The sequence below is a fragment of the Dasypus novemcinctus genome, unplaced genomic scaffold, assembly GCF_030445035.2.
Source record: "Dasypus novemcinctus isolate mDasNov1 unplaced genomic scaffold, mDasNov1.1.hap2 scaffold_167, whole genome shotgun sequence".
Classification (NCBI taxonomy): Eukaryota; Metazoa; Chordata; class Mammalia; order Cingulata; family Dasypodidae; genus Dasypus; species Dasypus novemcinctus.
In genome coordinates, this window is record NW_026688160.1 from 507847 (window position 1) to 525833 (window position 17987).

Consider the following 17987-nt stretch of genomic DNA (forward strand, 5'->3'; position numbering starts at 1 on the left):
AAAACAGGTCACAACATTAAGCTTTTGGCCCATTCTGCGGTCATACAAGCTACAAATGCTTGTTCAGCAGGTGAGAGGCATCCCTTAGAAGTATGTTTGAAAGTGAATAAAAATCCATATAAAACAAAATAATCAAGTAGTTTCCATAGGAACACAGATAAGTGTAACCCCATCTCCTAGTCTTCCTTATCGCTGTGTCTGTGCCAACTCTACTCTTAGAAGGACATTTCAAAACTAGCAGTAATTAAGTTAAATGATCCCCCCCCCAAATCCCTCCATTCAAGATAAACTCACAGCAGCTACAAAAATGGTATTTACACATTAATACTAGCTGGAGCACAAGTGGCCGGGTGGCACTTCATCCCACTTTCCCAAGCACAGGAAAAAGGCAGAGCACTGGCATCTTGCTCCTCTACTTCAGGTGGAAACCCCCGGCTCTCAATTTGTTGCATGACTTGCCATGCAGGCTCTGACATCACATAGTAGATGGTTGGCCTCTGGAACCCATTGAAAGTGGAAGCAGTAGCCACAGTGTAAGCCCCCAGCATCCAGTCAAACAGCATCCAGTCGCCCACGTGCATTTCCGGCAGGCCACAGTGCTCAATGATCCGATCAAGGCCATCACACGTGGGTCCCCATATGCTAGATGAGTAATACTTCTCATCTGGTTTGCATCTCTTCTGCATAAGAAGCTTTACATGCTCATGATCATAAAGGATACAATTAAATGATCCATACACTCCATCATTCACATAATGCATAAAGGTTTGTTCACTCAATTCATCTTCATCATCAGAGCCTGTCTGTTCCTTAAACACAATTTATTTTGGCAATGATATTCACTGCAAGTGTGAAAGCTGAAGCAACATAATATCAGCCTGGTTCAGCTATGATTCTCACTCCAGAATCTAATGGGAAATACTTGTCTAATGCTGGATTAATGACACTGGTTATCTCTTCAAATTTAAGCTTCACGTCATCAGATCTGGGAAAGCCACCACCAATATCAAGTAGATACATGCTGAAACCAACCTCAGCTCCCATGTCAAAGACACAGCGGGCATCATAGATGGCCTGCACAAAAGTTTCAGGATCAGTATAGCCACTTCCCACATGGAAGCTGACATCAATGACATCAATATTGAGCTCTTTAGTCCATTCCAAAAGAAGCTTGCTGGTTTTCTGTGTGGCTCCAAATTTAACACTGAGGTGGCAGACTGCTTTGGAGTCATCGGTGGCAATCCACAAAACCAACTTTTGCCTTTGGATATGCCCTGGCCACTTTCATCAACTCAACCTCGCTGTCAAAAGTCATCATCTCAACTCCATTATTGGCGGCATAGTTAATTTGAGACACTTGTTTACAAGGGTTTGCATAGATTATCCTCTCTGGCGGCACCCCGAGACTCTGCACCAACTGGATTTCAGTCTTGCTAGCACAATCAAATCCTGTCCCTATGGAAGCCAGGGTCTTCACTATGGCTTTACTGTCATTACATTTGACTGCAAAGAAGGGGGTGACATGAGGAAGAACTTTTAACCATCTCAGATGTTTCTTTAGAATGTCTCCAAGGTCCGCAACATAGAAGGCATCTTTATCATCATCAGAAGAAACTTCATTAATTTTTTGGCCCAGAATGTCCTTGGCAGTAAAACCTTCATCAGGAAATGGCAGTCAAACTCCTCATTACTGAAGTTGTTCATGGTTTCTTGATGTTCCACTGAAACACAACAAAATGGAAAACTAAGAGACAGAATTTAAAGAGATTTCTTTCAACTTTTCAGGAAGGCAATTCTCCAGGAATTCCAAATCTTGCTGAATTATAAGACTTGTGCCCTTGATGCAGCAGTAGAAATGTTCTCCTAGCACTTGGGCGCTGGGGCCACACCCCGAGGAGGTCCTGCAGCCCGCAATGCTGCCACCACTGCTGCCCACCTCGCTCCCTCCCGCTGGAGGACTGCTGGCCCAAGGAGGCACCAGAACTGCTGCCAGAGGGTGGTTGGTGGCAGAGCTGCAGAGGCCTGACTTATTTTTCTTTTTCAATATGTCTTTACCTATTCGGGGCCTCTTTCCTTTCCAAATAAATTTCATAGTGAGTTTTTCTAATTCCTTAAAGAATGCTGTGTTGATTTTTATTGGGATTGCATTGAATGTGTAGATCAGTTTTGGTAGGATAGACATCTTGATAATATTTAGTCTTCCTATCCATGAACAGGGAATATTCTTCCATTTATTTAGGACTTCTTTGATTTCCTTGAACAGTCTTGTGTATTTCTCTGTGTATAAGTTTTTCACATCTTTAGTTAAATTTATTCCCAGGTATTTGAAATTTTAATTTACTATTGTAAATGATATTTGTTTCTTGATTTCCTCCTGAGCTTCCTCATTATTTGTATATAGAAATGCTACTGATTTTTGTCCATTCATCTTATAACCTGCAACTTCACTAAACTCATTTAAGTTCTAGAAGCCTTGTTGTAGACCTCTTAGGGTTTTCTATGTATAGGATCATGTGATCTGCAAATAATGAAATTTTGACTTCTTCCTGTCCAATTTGAATGCTTTTTGTATCTGCTTCTTGCCTCAGTGCTCGAGCAAGTACTTCTAAGACAATGTTAAATAGAAGGGGTGAGAGTAGGCATCCTTGTCTTGTTCCTGATCTTAGAGGGAAGGATTTTAGGATTTCACCATTGTAAAAGATGTTGGCTGTGGGTTTTTCATATATACTCTTTATTATGTTAAAAAAATTTCCTTGTATTCTGATCTTTTGCAGTGTTTTTATCAAGAAAGGGTGCTGTATTTTGTCCAATTCTTTTTCTGCATCTATAGATATAATCATGATTTTTTCCCTTTAATCTGCTTACATGGTGTATAACATTGATTAATTTGCTTATGTTGAACCATCCTTGCATACCCGGAATGAATCCCACTTGGTTATGGTATATAATTTGCTTAATGTATTGTTGAATACAGTTAGCAACTATTTTGTTGAGGATTTTTGCATCTAGGTTCATTAGAGAAATTGATCTGTAATTTTCCTTTTTGTGGTGTCTTTGTTTGGCTTTGGTACTAGGATAATGTTGGCATCATAGAAGGAGTTAGGTAATGTTCTTTCTGCTTCGATTTTTTGGAAGAGTTTCAGCAGGATTGGTGTTAGTTCTTTCTGGAATGTTTTGTAGAATTCACCAGTGAAGCCGTCTGGCCCTGGGTTCTTCTTTGTTGGGAGGTTTTTAATGACTGATTCTATCTCTTTACTTGTGATTGGCTTGTTGAGATCATCGATTTCTTCTTTCATCAATATAGGCTGCTTATGTGTTTCTAGGAATTTGTCCATTTCCTCTGAATTGTCAGTTTTGTTGGAATATAGTTTTTCAAAGTATCCTCTCATGATAATCTTTATTTCTGTGGGGTCAGTGATGACATCTCCCTTCTTGTTTCTTATTTTGTGTATTTGCATCTTATCGCTCTTTTTCTTTGTTAGTCTAGCTAAGGGTTTGTCAATTTTATTGATCTTCCCAAAGAACCAGCTTCTTGGTTTTGTTTATCTTTTCAAGTGCTTTCCTATTTTCTATTTCATTTAGTTCTGCTCTTATCTTTGTTCTTTCTTTCTTTCTTCTTCCTGTGGGGTTACTTTGTTGTTTTTTTACTAATTCCTCCAAATGTGCAGGTAGTTCTTCAATTTTTGCTCTTTCTTCTTTTTGGATGTATGAATTTATGGCTATAAATTTCCCTCTCAGTACTGCTTTTGCTGCATCCTATAAGTTTTGTATGTTGTGTTATCATTTTCATGAGTTTCAAGGTAGTTATTAATTTCTTTTGAGATTTCCTCTTTGACCCACTGTTTTCTAAGAGCATGCTGTTTAATTTCCATATCTTGGTGTGAAATCTGGCTTCACTCCACTGTGGTCAGAGATATTATTTTTTATGATTTTGATCTTTCTGAATTCACTGAGCCTTTCTTTGTGGCTAGCATATGGTCCATCTTGGAGAATGATCCATGTGCACTTGAGAAAAATGTATATCCTGCTGTATTCGGGTGTAATGATCTGTAAATGTCTATTAGATCCAACTCCTCTAATATACTGTTTAAAGTTTTTATTTCTTTAGTGTTTCTCTTTTGAGATGTTCTATCCAAAGTTGATAGTGGTGTATTAAAATCTCCCACTATAATTGTAGAGTCATCTACTCTTTCACTTAGTTTTTCCAGTGTTTGCCTCATGTATTTGGAGGCACCCTTGTTAGGAGCATAAATATTTATGATTATTCATTCTTCTTGAGAGATTGTCCCTTTCACTAATATGTAGTAGCCTTCTTTGTCTCTCACAATTTTTTCACATTTAAAGTCTATTTTGTCTGATATTAATATAGCTACTCCTGTCTTTTTTGGTTATTGTTTGCTTGTAAGATTGTTTTCCAACCATTCACTTTCAACCTCCATGAATCCCTGGGTCTAAGATGTGTTTCTTGTAGACAGCATATAGATGGGTCATATTTCCTTTTCCAATCTCCAAGTCTGAATCTTTTGATAAGTGAGTTTAATCCACTGACTTTCAGTGTTATTACTTTCAAGGAATTTTTTATGTTAGCCATATTTTGATTGGACTTGTGTTTGTCATATTTTGTTTGTTTTTTTCCTTCTCTTTTTGTCTTTTTTGTTGCTCTTACACTCTCCTCCAACTCTGCCTCTCCTGTTTTTTCCTTTCTTCCTGAAGAACTCCTTTTAGTATTTCTTGAAGGGCAGGGTTCTTGTTGGCATTCTCTTTCAATTTCTGTTTATATGTGAATATTTTTAACTCTCCATCTTTTTTAATGCTAGTTTAGCTGGGTAGAGTATTCTTGGTTGGATTTTTTTTTCTTTTAGTACCTTGACTATATCATACCACTGCCTTCTTGCCTCCATGGTTTCAGATGAGAAAGCAGCACTTAATCTTATGGAGCCTCCCTTGTATGTGATGGTTTTCTTTTCTCTTGCTTTTAGAATTTTTTCTTTGTCTTGAGCATTGGATAATTTGACACATATATGTCTTGGGGTGGGCCTGTTGGGATTTATGATGTTTGGGGTGTGTTGTGCTTCCTAGACATGTACATCCATCTCTCTCAGTAGATTTGGGAAGTTTTCAGTCATTATTTCCTCCAACAGTCCTTCTGTCCCCTTTCCCTTCTCTTCTCCTTCTGGGATGCCTATAATACATATGTTTGTGCATTCTGCATTGTCATTCAGGTCCCTAAGTCCTAGTTGGATTTTTTCTATCTTTTTATCAATCAGTTCTATTATCTGTTTGATTTCAGATGTAATGTCTTCCATGTCGCTAATTCTCTCCTCTGACTCTTCTAATCTGCTGCTATTTGCAGCAAGTGTATTTTTCATTTCTTGAACTGTGCTGTTCATCCCCATCATATCTGTTATCTTTTTGCATAGGTCTGCAATTTCCTCTCCAAGTGTTTTCTTCATATTGTTAATCTCTAATATATGTTTTGAGATCTTTAATTACTTGTCCAATGTTCTGCTCCCCTTCCCAGCTTTTAGTTTGTTCATTGGATTCAGCCATGTTTTCCTGATTATTGATTTGGTTTGTAGTTTTTTGTTGCTGTCTGGTCATCATTTTATCTTGATGGGTTTAATCAGTTCCTTAGCTTCTTTGTCTATTCTTGGGGATTAATTAGTTGTTCTTGCATAAATGTTATGTCTTCTCTTTGTCACTTTGTTCTTCTTATTCTATGTTCTTGTTGCTGGCTAAGTTCACTTTGAAGGAAAATATTAGGGCCAGGGAAAGCAAAACGAGTAAGAAAAGAAAGTGTGTAATGTAGTATTGGTAATAACTGTTAACAGAGCAAAAATGTGAGATCTGGGAGAATGGATATTAGACTCATGTAAGTTGTGTTGAGTTATAGCAGTAAATAGAGTACCTATAATGAGACAGTCAACTGAATATTGGAGAAATAGAGTATGAATTAAAAAGCAGTGTTTTAATGAGAGAGGGAAAGAGAAAAGAAAGACAATAATATCAAGAGTGGATAAAAGACAAAAAACAGAACAAAGGTATTAGAAATTAAAAGTCAGACAATTTGGGGGCCAAAGAAAGGGAGGTGGAATGTAAGGGAGACAGTAGATGATGGAGGATAACAAGATGTAGGGTGGCCAAAATCAATTCACACAGAAAAGAGGAAATGGAGGATGAGGAAACACAGCAAATGTGAAGTGCTCCCTGCAGCTCCTATTATATAAATTAAATATAATAAAATAAGAAGAAAAAGAGAGAAAAGAAAAAAAAGAGAAGAAAAAAGAGCATGGGCAAAGAAAAGGGAGGGAAACAAGCAAGAAAAAGAAAAGGAGAAAAAAAACTAAATAAACAAAAAAGGACCTTGGGGGATAAAATGGGAGAAAAGACCAGGAGATAATGCAATATTAGCAACCAAGACAAAAAAAAAAGAAGAAAAAAGAAAAAGAAAAAAAAACAGAAATGCTGAGGGCTAGGATAATCAAAGACCTCAGTGGACTTCATTGCACGGTGGATTCAGGGATGGGAAGGCTGTGATATTGCAGACTTAAGGTGTGTGAGTCTCTGGAGTGTGGGCCACCAGGGTTTAGGGGACACAGACCTGGGAACCATGCATCCAGTTAACAGGGGGCCTGGGAGCACTGCAGTGCAACACAGCCTTCAGGGATCCCTGCAGCTGGGCACAGCCCTAGGGAGAGGGGCCCCACCTGCAAACTCTGACCTCTGTGTCAGAAACCCAAAATTCCACCTCTTACAAGAATCTCTTCTGTTACTGTCTCACCAAATAGACATCCAGACACCTCCTGCCCTGCAAGCCCCTGAAACAGCCTGCTGGGTGTGCTGCTGCACTACAAAGAGTTCAGGGACCACCCCAGACAGGCTGCCAGCCCTAGGTGGAAGGGTTCCTCCTAAAACTTCTGACCTCCATGTCAGAAACTGCAAGTTCCAACTCTTGCAAGAATCTCTTCTGTCACTGTCTCACCAAATTGACATCCAGTCACCTCCTGCCCTGCAAGCCCCCAAAACAGCCTGCTCAGGTTTACGAACACCCCACACAACAAAGATCCCAGGGATCACCATGGCCCAGCCGCCAGCCCTAGGGGGAGGGGCTCCAGCCAGAACATCTGACCTCTGAATCAGAAACCCAAAATTCCACCTCTTGCAAGAATCTCCTCCGTCACTGTCTCACCAAATCAACTTCCAGACACCTCCCACCCTGCAAGTCTCCAAAACAGCCTGCTCAGGGATTGGGAACTCCCCAGCAAAGCAAAGCCTCCAGGAATCACCACCACCGGGCAGCCAGTCCCAGGGGGAAGGGTCCCACTCACAACCGCAACCTCTGTGAATGAGACCCAAAATTCTACCTCTTCCAAGAATCTCCTCTGTCACCATCCCACCAAATCAACATCCAGACACCTCCTTCCCTTCAAACACCCAAAACAGCCTGGTCTAGCAGGACTCCAACCCTACTCAGCCGCTTCTTTGCAGGAGAGATTATAAGGTGCACTCACTCAGACGCCATCTTGTCTCCTACCCACAACTATCTTTTTAACATAGGGTAAAGCATCTGCCATATCGGAAAAGATTCCAGGTGTTGATGCTGGGGCAGCCATAATTGCTGGCTCAACAGGTGCATTAGGTTGAACTGGATATAAGCTAGGATAAAGACCTGGATGATATATGGAGACTGCATATTTTATTAGAGTAGACAGGTATTTTCTTAATTATAAAAGGGTTAGTTCTAGGACTAGGCATAAAGCCAGGAGACTCTCCTCTGCCTTTTGGCTCAGAATTTCTTTCTTTCAAATGGCCCTCCACTTTCTGTTTGTCTATGGGTTTTGAAAATATAGTAATTTCTTCTTTGTCATCTTCCTCTGATTGTAAAGGATCTAAGGTGGCAGTAATTTGCTGGCACAAAGCTCACACAGATAAAAGGAATGGATTCCCCTCTTTGATATGCTCTCTGTAAAGCTTTCATTACACATCTCCACTGTTTCAAATTTAAAACATTATGCCCCTGAGGCTGAAACCAACCACAATGCTTTTGTATTAAAGCAAACAATTCAGTTAACTCACAACTTTTTACAGGCACCCCACTAGCTTTCAACAAAGTTTTTAACACTTGCAAATATTCTTCCACACTTCCCATTTGAATACCCATTACCCTGATGACTTCGTGGAAATGTTACTTACCTAAAAGGAGACTTGAGTCACACTGCTTTGGACGTCATTTACAACCCTCATAGGAGTCCTTTCCGTGGGTCCCAATACTGTTTTGGAAGACTCACTTCTTTGGGCTCTGCATTGGGCACCATTTGTTGGAGATTTGGGCCTGAATGTTATTGGGAATGAAAGAAAGAGAAAAAGAAGAATGAAAGAAAGAGAGAGAGAGCTGGGATCAGGCGGTCTGTGAGTAGAGACTTATCAGACAACTTTTTGTTTACAAGGCACTCTATATATACCTGTCTACATGAGAACAAGCAGTTAACTATCAGCATTACTCATAGTCTAAGGAACTTAAAAAAATCTTATCTCAAGGTACAAAGTCTAAGTGTTCAATTTACTACAAAACGTATGTGCTCATCTTTTCTTTTAGTCTTTAACAGCTTCCTCCTGTTTACTGGGGAACTCTTTATTACCACATTCCTTCGGTTGCAAGCATAGCCATGGAAAGAGTATGTCTCTCCTTGTGAGACCTCCGTGCCACAGTTTCCAAAGGGAAAAAGCTATAAAATATTCCAGTCTGTAACTGGATGCAGAAGTTATACCATACTCAGCCATGAAAGGATAGTAGCTGCGGTTGCAACATTACATGAGGTGTCAGCTGACTTGGGCAGGGGGCGTACTTTTTAGTTAATAGAGCTCATGATTTGCTGGTTGCTATTCTCAAGAAAAGCCTAGCATATGTCAACTCACAGACTGACCTTTTTGAAATCATACTGCTCACTCCTTAAAATATCCAAATCCTCTACTGTGATACTTTAAATCCAGTACTCTGTTGTCCATGCCTGAAAAAGATGATTCTCCAGATTGTGAGGTTCCTGTTTCTCAATTATTATCCCCAGGACCAGATTTACCAAAAATAAGGCAAAACAAAGCAAAACACACACACACAAAACAAAACAAACAACAACATAAAAATCCTTGCTAAACCTGGGTTAGATCAAATTTTAAGATGTGTCTTACCATAAAACAGAAACAGATAATTATGAGGCAGACTATGAAGTAACCACTACAGTAGAAGCAATTACTGGTCAACAAGCCCCTAGCCTCACCATGCCCTAGTGAGCTGTGGTAAAACTTTTAAATAGAGGCAGTCATTTAGCTAAAAGGAAATCACAATATTTATACTGACCGTAGGTATGTGTTTGGAGTAATTCATGATTTGGGAAGTTTATGAAAACAAATGGACTCCCTGAAGTCATTAGGAAACAAATTAAAAAAATGGTAACTATCTGAAACAATAGATGTATTTCTATCACCTAAGGAAAAGGTAAAACAAAGAAAAAATGCTGTGATAAAAGTGGAAGCTCACACTCACAAAACTTAGAAGAAAAATGCCAACCTAGCAGCTCAACAATATGTGGAGACAACAAAACAGTTTCCTTATACAATGTCCCTCATAAGCCCTCTCCAAATGAGTTAGCTCACAGTTAGGAAAGTGTTTTTGTATTTGAAAAAGAAAAATAGAGTCAGTAGGGTCACCAATTAAATTCTGGGGATAGAATCTAGGAAGTGCTGGATGGTGCCCTGTTTGCCCTAGAGTCCCTAGAAGAAACTACATGTGAGCACTCCATGAAATTACCCATTACAGAATGCAAAAAATGAAAAAGGATAAGGAAATATATTGGTGGGCAGTCTTTGATAAGGTACTTTAAAAAATCTGTAACCAGATTCATACATGACAGGCTTGTAAACTAGGCAAAATTTATTAATGTATGTATCTCCATAACCTTAACCCCCACACCTGGACTATTTGAACATCAGCTGAAGGGCTTTACCAGCCAGTTCTTTCAATGGATTTTAATTATATATAGTTTATGGCTTACAGGTATTAAGAATGGGTTGAGGCATTCTCTTGTCAAAATAAGAATGCTTTAACTGTAGGGGAAAAAAAGAAAATGGTTTTCCAAAGCAGGGAGTACCCTTTGAACTCTCAAGCAAGCTTCAAACTCACTTCACTGGAAAGGTTATAAAAAAGTGTGTCAATAAACATTTATGTAATCTAAGTATCTTTTTAAAAATGTATATATATATATTTAAAGTTTGTGTCAAGTGGTTCCTATCCAGCAAATCACCCACTGCCCATACCATCCAACACCTATGGTAAGGTAGAATAAATCCATGAGATAACAAATTAAAGCTTAAATATTGACTCACTGGTTCTGTCTTGGCCAAAACATTCCCTTTGGTCCTCATGGCCCTGAGGTCTATGCCATCAGGCAACACCACTGATCCCACAAGAGGTAATTATAGGGCAGCCCATGTATGGGGAACAGTTCACTAGAGAGGATCTGTAACAGTTTGATGTTGGATGGATCCCAGAGAATCATGTCCTTAGAGCCAATCCATTCCTGTGGGAGTGGACCTATTGTAAATGGGACTCTTTGATTAGATTACTTCTGTAAGGCATGCCTCAGGGTGGGACTTAATCCTCTTACTAGAGTCCATATGGAAAGAGACAGACACAGGTGCTCAGAGTGAAATGCTCAGAAGCTGAGAGAGAAACCAGAAACTGAAAGCAACAGAGTTCAGAGGAGAAAGCAGAGACTGACAGATGACACCATGTACCTTCCCATATGACAGAAGAGTCCAGGATCACCCACAGCTGATCTTTGAGGAGAGAGCATTGCCAGAAGATGTCTTGATTTGGACTCTTTTCTCAGCTTCACAACTGTAAGCTTGCAAGTCAATAAACTCCCTTTGGAAAAGCCAACTCATTTGGGGAAATACTGTTTTCATCAGCCTCGGTTAACTAAAACAGGATCCAATGATAGTGAATTGAGTTTTTTTCAGTATTGTAGGAAATCAGTGGAATATCCTCAGGGATTTTTTTTTTTTAAGTTACTGAAGATTTACTGACCCTCTACCACCTAAAGACAACATCCCACCACCTGCAAACTGATGACATTATATTCTGGAAAAGAAAACAATGAAAAACCAATCTCTGACCTACTTGAAATAAACTTATCAGGTGTTAATAACTTCACATATAGCTGTCAAATTAGAAGGAAATGAGACTTGAGTACAACACATGCAGCTAAAACTGATGTCACTTCCAAGGTGGGTATATGAAATGGTACATGATTCAAAATTAAAATTAACCAAAATAATCCAGAAGCACTTGACACTGTGTGTGTATCTGATGTGGACAGGTACTGCCAAGATCATGGAACAAGAACCCATTCAGCCAAGTGTTTTGTAGATTATGGGGAATTTTTTTCAGTGATGAGGTACAAACACAGATACCCAGCAAGATTGCATGAAATGAGAGGTTCATAACATCAAAGAATCTGGAGGGGGAGAATGGAAAATCTTGGCATGGCAGGTCCCAGCTTACCTAGCCTAGGTTCCTGTGAGGGTTCATGGTAAGGCAGGTTGGAGCACATGTTTATTCCAGGCGCTTGTCTTTACTGTGACCCAGATGGGAAGGATCCAATGGATCCGGGGTCTGGCAGTTTCACAATATATGGTACAAAAAGCAGATGTGACTATAATGTGGGCTATGGGTGGAAGGCTCTTTGTCTCTTCAGAGATAACTAAGTTGTTTGACTTGTGGGTGTGGAACGGTAAGAGGCTGCAGTCCTGCCCTTAGGGACCAGCAGCGGCTCCAGTCCCAGGAAATGTTTAACAATGCAAGGGCTATAAACTTTAAGTATTTAGGGGAAATGCAAAAACCAAATATGCAAAAGGCTTATCTAGAATGTCTGGAGTCCATGCTAAAAGCTTACCTAAGATGTGGAAGATATATGCTAATTGAAGCCTATTGAGACTTGAACAAAGGGACCATTTGGCCTTTCCTCTCTGTATAAAAGATGTTTGAAAATCTTGTTCGGGGCTCGGGATTCAAACTGAAAGCTCCCGAGTCTGGCCGGCCGTCAATAAACCATTTTTCCTTCTCAAAATCATTCCTGAGTCCTGGCCTCTCTATACTCAAATAATTGAACTTCTCTTAAATTCCACAACATTTTTGGCAACTCCGCCAGGACTACAAATGAAGGCCAGAGACGGTAGCATTTTGCTGCCCCTTCCAAATCCCCGAGGAAGCTGGGAGGACTCAGGTGAACCCCAAATCTGGGCGCCCCTGGGTTAAATTTAATCCAGAAAAGATGTGGGCTCCACCAGAATCTTCCCGACAAAAATCGAGGGCAATGGAAGGTCTGAAGAGAAAGATTCTGGGAATGAAAAAGAACTCCGAACATGGAAGAAGGTAAGACTCCCCGGGTGAGCAGAGTCTGGAAGGCCCTAGCTTTAATTGCTAGGAAGGGGAGGCTGATCACCTCCCGAGAGAACCCTAGTAGCCCCAGAAGGCTGGGGGGAAGCCGTTCTCTCTAGGCTTGGGAAAAGGAGGAAAACCGGGGAAAAGCCCTGGTGTTTTGGGTTTGTCTAACTGCATGTTAGAATCTGGTACTGGTCTTATATCCACTAAAGGAGTGGAGTCTCGATTTTAATAGGAAGGGCTATTTATAGGTTCAAGTCCTAATGTCCTGGAAATTGGTCTAGATTAAGGGAAACAAAACTTGGTTACAGGAAAATGGATCAGCTTTTCTGGTGGAGCTTGGTCTGGGTGTAAAGTTTAAACAGTGGAAAAGTCTAGCTGAAATCTTTTGTTATGGTGCTAATTTGTGAATGAATTCGCTTTATACCAAATGTTAAGTGTTCTGAGGTTTGTGATGGCTGTGGGGGGCAGCCATGGTGAAAATAAATATATAAACTTGTGGGTCAGATTAGTGACCTTTGTGCTTCTGTCTGTGTCAGCTCAAGGCCAGTGTTGGAGTTGTCCTTATGTAAAGTGGAATTACAGCTGAGATGGAGCCCTCCCTTGCCATTGGCAAGGGAGTGAAATGATTCTGGGGCAAAAGCTGAGGAGTCTGGATGTTTGCGGAGTCTAGATGTTTGTGCATGCTCTGCTGTCTTGTCTCTGGTCTGGCCCTTTGCCAGGGCTTGGAGGCCATCTGTGTCCCCGCCATGCACCCAAGTTTGTTGGGGATGTCCCAGTCAGGGTGGCTGGGTCCCTGGGAGAGTTGCCAAATTTGAGTAGGTTCTGTCTGCCCATTTTGGCTGAAAGCTGGAAAGGGGGGAGCGGCTTGCCCCTTTCCAGTGAGTCCACCCTTCTATTCATAAGCCGCATTCCTGTTTGTTGTGCGCCTGACTGCCTGGAAGGGGGGGAAGTGAAGAGGGTGAAAAGCAGAATCAGAATAAATGCAGTAAAGTTCCCTCCTTAGGGTGTCAAAGCCAAAATACGTTTGCATTCTGCTCAGGTTCTTAGAAGGTATTGTAGTAACCTTAAGTAAGAGAATGTGTTCTGTGAAGGTAAAATTTGTCTTAAGGGTATAAATATAAAAGTTTTACAAAGCATTGTTTAAGGTATTTAAGTGGCTAATTGCAGAAAGTCATTATTTAACAAAACTGAATTGATAATAATAATAATAAAAGGCAATTTTATAACAAACTTATTTGGCAGCCAATCTCCGCTGCCAACTTGCTTCCAAAAAAACTGTTTCTGGTATTACATGCTACTAAGTATTTAAAGTGAAGAAAAGTTCATTATTTTAACAAACTTGTTTAGTATTAATGGCAATTATATGTTGTAAGAAGTTTGCCTGGTAACTTAGTATGTGGGATATATGGAGTGTGTTTTTATTGTTAAGGAAACAGAAGATGATTTTGTCCTAAGATAAAGTGATTGATTATTGGAAAGAGTAGAGTGTGGGACAGAACCTGAATGAATACTGAAAGTGTAGAAGGTTTGTGGAAGGAAATTTTTATGATTAAATTGAGTAAGATCAATATACAAAGAAAGTCTTTTATCAATAGCTTCTTGTGCTTTAACCTCATCATATCCTCAATGTTTGAAGAAGAGTCTTACCTCTTTTAAAAGAACATTTTATGTTCTAGAAATCAAATCCTGAAAAGTAGCCTTTTATTTCAAACTAACTGCAAGAGATTTATTCTTTTACTTTAAAGGAAAAATTAAAGTAATGGTTAAGTTCATTTAATATGTTATAAGTTGAATGAAAGGTATTTAAAGGTGTTATAAAATTAATAGGTTTTTAAAAAAATTAATAAAAACTGTAACTAAGAGTTAAAATCATTTATAAATGCATTTATATTATAAAACAGTGGAAAGACAATAACTGAGATTATAGCTGGGTGAATTTAGCCTGAAACTATTATTTAAGTGTAAATTCTACACTAACCTTTCCTTTGTTTATGGTTACTTCAAGCCTAACCTCACCCTTTGCCTTTGCCTATGGTTATTTCATAATTGAGAAGAGCTGGGACATCACTGTCTCCTCTCCTGGTATTAGTAACCCTTTCTCTCATGAATTCAAGTGTAAACTAAATAAATTGCTGCCTGATAGAATAAGGTTAAATGGCCACTGGAGTTTTATTATCTCCAAAATCAAAAAGGGGGGTGGAGGGGGAGAAGTCTCCTGCCTTGACGGTCAGTGTTCCTAAGAGTGGCAATTCATGAGAGAAAGCAGTCTGTCTCCCTGAGGCTTCAAATAGCCTCAGTAAATATATATAAAATTAATCTTGTTGCTTATCCAAAATTCTGCTAATTTCAAAGTAAAATATAAAGTTCTAAAACAAAATGGTGCTAAGGCATTGAGAATATTTTGGTTATTACAATCCATTAAGTAAGAAAGAAAATTCTTGTGGTAAACTGCATGGTCATAGTACAAATTAAGAAGAGTTTCAAAAGTCTTTGAAAAGTTTAAAGTAACTAAAGTCATGTTGTTGTGTCAAACTATTCATGTCTGCCTATTTGCTCAAATTGTTGAGGTTAAATATGCAGTTATATAAGTAATATGTATTTCTGGACCCCTAATTATTTAAGCTAAACAGTATATAAAATGCAAATTATAAGTAATATCAATGAGTTGTGTTTGTGTCTAACTCTTTGTGTCTGCCCATTTAAAAAAAAAAGCTCAATGTATGTCTTCATACATCAGGATAATATCAAATTAACAAAAATTCTTAAAAGAGGTCTATTCAAATTGTTAAAAATTAAATATGCAGTTATATTTATAAATATTCTTAAAGCCCAAATTAAACTAAGCAGGATGAAAAAGTCATAGAAATCTGATTATGGAAACAATTGGAAAAGGGCCTCCTCTTTGCAAGAGCTTTTAAGGCAAGACTAGGTGTGGCAGATTAAACCTATCTACTAGGTTAGGGAATTAAGAATCAGTTTGCCTGGTAATTTCCCAGTTTAAACCTTTGTCAGCCATAAATTGAAAAAAAAAAAAACAAAGATTAGGTTAATTTTCACATAAGAAAAATGTTGATGTAACCCGGCGGCCTGCTGCCTCAGTCTCCCACTCCCGGGTTGGACAGCAGTGGAGGAGGAGACCAGTTTAGGCCAGTCCTATGGGCAGTGGAAGGATGCCCAAGAAGGAGCTAACTAAGTCGGTGCCATTTCAGCACTAAATTCTATTCCTTATTTGACAAAGGGGGGAGCAGATAAAAAAACTAAAATGGTTGGAATGTGATAGAAGAAGCAGTTAAATCAAACTTTTGCGTGGGAAACTTAAATCTCAGATAAGCTGTAACTTCTGAAGTATCCAATCTATGGAAAAACAGGAAGAGCTTGCATGCTAGGCTTAGGGGTATAAATTGTGTCATTTTTCTTTGTTCGTGGCACCAGCCATATCTGGCTCTGCACCCCTTCTTGCAAGATTGAGAATAAATTATTTTCTTCTCCACAATCTGGTGAACCTTAATTTCTTCCAGAAGATTTCTTTCCAATGAAATAAAGGTAATTAGTGGCTCTATTAACAAATTTCAGTAAGTAAAGGAAAGTCCATAAAAACTATGGAGAGATCTTTCCTGGGTTATGATTTAAAAAAAAAAAAAATTAAGTAATTGTATAATGTGTTTTAAAACCTGGTAGTCAGTATGCTTTTAATTTAATAATTTTCATAACTTAAAGAAAAGAAGTTTTTAGCTTCCTGTAAGGGAAAAAGAGAACATTCCTTGCATAAACTATTATGGTTTCAATTTTATTTAACTTGAGTGTAATCTCCCATAGTTAATTTATAAACTAAATTAACATTATATGTACAAAATCTTTACAGTAATGAAAATTGTAAGTTCACATTGGTGAAATTAGGCTAAAGGAAAAAGATTGTAGATATGCTCTCTTAAATAAAGAGTAAATTTCTTTCATTGGTAATTGTAATTTAGTAAGTTTATTTAAACATGAGGTGGCTAGTCAATGTGGTTATAGTCAATTATAAAGAGTTTGTAAAACATCTTCCAAACTGAAAATGTTTAAATAGTTCTAGTTGTAGAAGTCATTGTTATAAACCTGTCTGAAGGCCACTGCAAAATACACATTTAAGTAAATGGTAATAAAAAGTTGTCTTGATTCTATTGGAAATATTCTGTTTTCATTCTAACAATGAAAAATAATATTTTTCCTCTATTACTAAAGTAAAGTACCTACTGTTATCTTCATAGTAAAATTGTGTAAGTAAATAGTCATTTGATATATGTATTGCGTTAAGTTGTTTAAAATATATATAAAACAAGGAATAAACTTTAACATTGTCAAACTCTTGTGCATTCGAACCAGGCCTTGTATACATTACAGGTGGCCTCTCCATGTGAGTTATTGGCTAGGCTGGTCACTGACCCCTCAATTAAAAATATGTGCTATATCAGTCTCTGGTTCTGCTCCTGAAGTCGATGGAAACTATATTGCAGTTTCAAGCTCCTGCAGCCAATAATGACTCGGTACAGCCAAGTGTACAATGGATATCGCTTCCAGACTGGCACTGTTCCATGGTGCCAGAGAGCACTATGCACCAGGCTAGTAGAATACTGGAAAATCTCTCTAAGATGAAGGATGCTGCAACTTGCTCACTGCGTTGAAGAACATGCTAAGTGGAGCCATGATACCAGGATACTGTAAGTAAAACTTAAACACAATTGGCATTATGGCCTGCTCTCATGGAGAGATAACATGTAAAGTATTACAAACCTGAAACTCAAAACTAATAATTGCAACTCTGAATCCTTATGCATTAAGTAATACATTAGTTAATATTAAGTGCTGCACTTTTATCCTGTACTAAATATATGCCTAATAATTGTAATGTTATCTTTTCTATTTTGGATCAAGTGCAGAAGTATATTAGACATGTTAAATTCCTGGTAAAATCATTTTCTAAACAGTTAATAACATGTCTATAGAATAAGGTGGCAGTCTCAGCCAGTCTCAGTTAGCAAAAGTGAGGCTTGCTTGCTGATGGTGAGTCACCTATTGAACAAGTCAAAATTGCTAGAAATTGTACAATGAAAACCAAGGTGTAAAAATCTTTATTCTGTAGTTCTGATCACTCCCACAGGTGAAAACTAAGAGTATTTCCAAATTAGTGTTCTAATCCTGAGTGAAGCCAGTTGCCCAAGGAGTACCAGTTCACCAGGAGCATCTGACAGAGCGAATGAGTGTCAATCATTGAACAGCTTGGAATGTGTCTTCAGACAAAGCTAAGTGTCTGTTGCAATTTCTCTCTAAAGATGGATAACTTAAAAAAGAATATATATGCTGTTCCCACCAGCTTTTAAGGAATGCCATCTTTATAGGCACCTAACCTTGTCTACCTCTGTAATCCAATGTGTCCTCTTTTAAAAACAGGTATTCCAAAATTTTAATTAAGTTTGTTTCTTTCAGAGTGAACATCTTATTAACCATATGAAAACTTCATCCAACTTCGTACAGAATGCCAGATCCATCTTCCTCCAGTTAGAATAAA

At 38.5% G+C, this 17987-nt stretch overlaps 1 long non-coding RNA gene and 1 pseudogene across 1 annotated transcript in view; both read right to left on the bottom strand.

The window, feature by feature from the left end:
• Nucleotides 1-314: 314 nt before the first annotated feature.
• On the bottom strand, nt 315-1881 carry LOC131277587 (ornithine decarboxylase pseudogene; annotated as a pseudogene).
• A 6340-nt stretch (nt 1882-8221) lies between these two features.
• Nucleotides 8222-17987, bottom strand: part of LOC131277590 (uncharacterized) — a 77172-nt gene continuing 67406 nt past the window's right edge. The window contains exon 5 of the long non-coding RNA XR_009184731.2: nt 8222-8332. This is a non-coding gene — a long non-coding RNA (uncharacterized lncRNA). The remainder of the gene's footprint in view (nt 8333-17987) is intronic.